Here is a 3982-nt window from a genome sequence, read left to right on the forward strand (position 1 = left end):
CAATTCTCTACATGGATAGTGTAGAGTGGAGTTTAGCTCAGTGGCACGTGCAGGCGCATAAAAGTTGTTGAGTGGATTTCCTGGAAAGGAAAAGGTATGTAGCTCCGAGCGTGGGTCCCCCGTTAGGGGAGAACGTGGAGTAAATGGATGACCGACGTGCCTCAGTCATTAGTAGGAGGTACTGGATTGTACCAGATATACGGAAGCACCTACGGGTTGGCTGCTCGTTGAGGTAGTGGCAATTTTCAGTCTCCTTGGAAAAAGAGGAGGTTAGTGGCTCCAGATTGGAGATTTGAAATAGAGTAAGGTGAGACAGCAGGTTAACAGACTCGGGAGTAGTTGGACCGATGCTGAGGACGGTGTAAGAAAATTTCAGTCGGAGGCCAAGGACCTAGAAACCGTGATAGAGAAGATGCAGTAGTAGGGTTGCAAGAACCTGAGTTGATTTAGAAATTAGAGTCTGCAGTACAGGGGTTGTTCTGAAGTGTATGCTGCAGTAGGCTTCGAGGACGAAGCCTAATTTAAGTGGGGGAGAATTGTAATGCCCTGTTCTTAAGATATCTATTTTTGGGTTTCCGAGATCAAGAGTAAGGACGTTTCGGTCTTCTACGGGTATTGGGTTTTATTCGAAAGGGGTTTAGGGCCTGGGTGTGTCGCCAGAAGCATAGGGATTCTCGCCACCTTTTCGTGGATATAAAGTTCGTCGGAAACGGATCTAGAATGAAGGAGTATTGACACTTTAAAGATATTGACATTTATGGCCCATAATGGAAAAAGTGATGAAAAAAACCATGCATGCATTTGGGACACGTGTGGGTACACCCAACGTAAGTTGGGTTACACCTAGCGTAGTAGGGTGAGTGATCGCGGGTACCAGGACGCGTATGCCTAGCGTAGTAGAGTTACGCCCAACATATGCCCGGAGTCATTAAACCCTAATTTTAGGGACATCCACTATAAAAGGAGCATTATGGTTCCAACCCTAGCCTCCATAAATACTCTCTTACCCTTAGAAAACCATAGATAGTCGTCCCACCTCCATTTTCGGGTGTGTTTGACCTTGGAAAGCTTGTTTTGCCAAAGGAGAGCCAAGAAGAAGAAAGTGGAAGTTGTCAAAGAAGGAGTGGGGTGGGTGGAGCTCGTAGATCTAGAGAAGCATCATCTTCCGAAGCCCTTTTGAGGTAAAAAGTCTCTCGCTTGACAATCATATTGTGCAGATCTATGTGTTGTGAAGTTTTGACACCATTTTTTCCCAAAAAACCTCATCTTGATGCATGGTTTGAGTTGGTCGAGATTAGCTGTCCTTTCAGACCTTAGCAGAGGTCTTGAGAAAGAAAAATGAGGTCCCAAAGGCTTTGGTTTGTCTCTTGTGTCTTATAAGTAGGTCTTAATGGATTAAGACCTTGGACTCAGAGCTTTCTGGACGTCCCAAGTGATAAAGTTCGAGACTTTATGAGTCCTAGGTATGTTTGGTCGATGGATCTGAAGTTTGGGCTTAAGTGCTTAACCCATGAAGCACTAATGAGGATTTTGTTGTTCAGCACAACTACGCACCACGTACTAAAGGAGTACGCCCAACGTACGCCCTCTGTTGGGTTACTTGATATTGGGCTCTAAGATTTGGGTTGTTTATGGGCTGGTTAGGTTTGGGCCTTGACTGAATATTATGGATGGAGTATTTTGGGCCCAGTAATTATTATAGACCTTGGATCTAGGCCCATTTGGTGAGGTGGGCCCAATTTAGTAAATTGGGCCAATATTGGGCTTTGCTTTCGACTTTTGGTCTTTGGGCCATTAGTGGGCTTGAGAGCTTACTTAGTGTTGGGCCTTTCATATTATAATTGTGGGCCTTAGTCATGGACCAGATTGAGTTAAGGGTAAATTGGTCAATTTACCCTTGGAATGATATTGTGCTTAGGCTAATGGTTATTTTGCTACTTTGGATAGTTCGGGATTTTTGGTGAGACGGTGGTTCGGGCATCTACTTCTTCAATTCAGAGTTTTGGCAGTTGATAGGTGAGTTATCCTCACTATATCGACAGGGTCTACAGCACCAAGGCCGGCCCTTTATCAGATGGAAATCCGGGTAGTTGTTTGTTATGTTATTGCTTTGTTATGTTTGCATCCTGGTAGTTAGGATGGTATATGTTAGAGAAATGGTTAGGTTCGGTATCCTAGTTTATAGGATGATGCTATGCTAGTGACCGGTTAGGTCGCTATCCTGGTAGGGATGTGCTATGTATGTGATCTGCTAGATTGGTTGATTAGTTGTGAATTGTTATATGATTATATGTTTATATGCACATGGTTGTTTGACTGGGGTTGGGTTGAGGCGGGTCCTGCTTTGTGTTGTAGGCCAACATACCCAGGGCGGACCGGTTACCCCGAAGGCCCAGCGAGTGTCCATATAGGTTGTAGGCCCTAAGAGGGCGGACCAGACTTGCCGATGCTCGGAGAGTGGACCAGGCCGACTGAAGGCCCGGTGCGGGCGGACTAGTCATACTATAGGCTCAGAGAGTAGACCAGGTGGATTGAAGGCCCGGTGTGTGCGGACCAATCACACTGTAGACTCGATGTGTATGGCTACACCCGGAGGGTGGACCAGGTGGACTGTAGGCCCGGTGCGGTGGACCAGTCGCACAGTAGACCCGAAGTGCATGGTTTTTTTGTTCTATTTATGATATGATATGTGTATGGTATTGTGGTTGGTATTTTGGGGGTATCTCACTAAGCTTTCGGGCTTACAGTTGTGGTTTAATGTTTCATGTACTTCAGGAGACCGTGGCAAGGCAAAGGCGTGATCGTACCGCTCCTCATGTTTATGTTTTATGATATGGTTCTGGGAATACTCTGATAATAAATGTATTGAAAACGTTTTTGTAATAAGTTAATGAAATTGGGTTGTCTTTGAAAAGTTTAAATTGGTTGAAATTTTCACGGTGTTACATAATGAGTGACAATGAGTGTCTTGAAAATTATCATTGATTAATGGAGCATGTGTGGTTGACCGGCACATTAAAAAGAGATGATAAATGACATCGAGAGTACCAAGCTAATTTGCATGGTCATTCACATCTTGGTTGTGATCCTCGGTATCCCAGTTACAAATGGATGAGCATAATCGAGATTAAACATGCCATTGAAGTGTTTCAATGAATCTCAAAAAATATAGGAATTTCAATAAAACTTAATTCATTCAAATTTCATGTTCTTGTGGTGAAATTGGTAAATTGTTATTTACCTACCTTTTCATAATTTATAATTAGATTACGACATCCATTTTCCAAGTCGTGAGTTATTTAGTTTGTTCCAAGCCTTAATATTTCATTTTTGGTGTTATATTGATGATTATTCTTATCTAAATAAAAACTATCTTTCTCTTACAGATGTCTACTCCAAATGATGCTTCTGGTTCCTCCTCTTGTAACCATAACTTTTCCTTGTTGAACATTGGCACCAACTACAATCACTGGATGCATAAAATATAGATGGTCCTTCATTTAGAGGACAAGGAGTATGTCCTTGGGAGAAAATTAGATGATATTGACGAAGAGAAGCCCGCTCCTGAAGAAATGCTCGCCTACAAGAAACACTACAGGGATGCAACCAAAGCTGTTTGCGTCATGGTGGCCACAAGGACTCCTGAGTTGCAGAGATACTATGAGGATTACTAGTCGTATGAGATGAACAAGGACCTTATGGAAAAGTACCATATGCGAGCTCGTCAGGAAAATTACGAGGTGGTAAAGTCCCTCATAGATAGCAACATGAAAGAGGGAGAATTTGTTAGTAGCCACATTCAGAGAATGCAACGGTACGTGGATAGTCTTGTCAAGCTTAACGTGAATTTTGATGAATAGTTATAAATCGACATAGTGTTGAACTCCTTGCCAAGTTGTTATGATCAATTCATTTTGACCTATCATTTGAACAATAATGAAACTACTTTGCCTCAATTACACAACCAATAGTTGAAGCAGGG

Source organism: Lactuca serriola, chromosome 3, assembly GCF_051521515.1.
Source record: "Lactuca serriola cultivar US96UC23 chromosome 3, Lser_US96UC23_V15, whole genome shotgun sequence".
In the NCBI taxonomy this organism is placed as follows: Eukaryota; Viridiplantae; Streptophyta; class Magnoliopsida; order Asterales; family Asteraceae; genus Lactuca; species Lactuca serriola.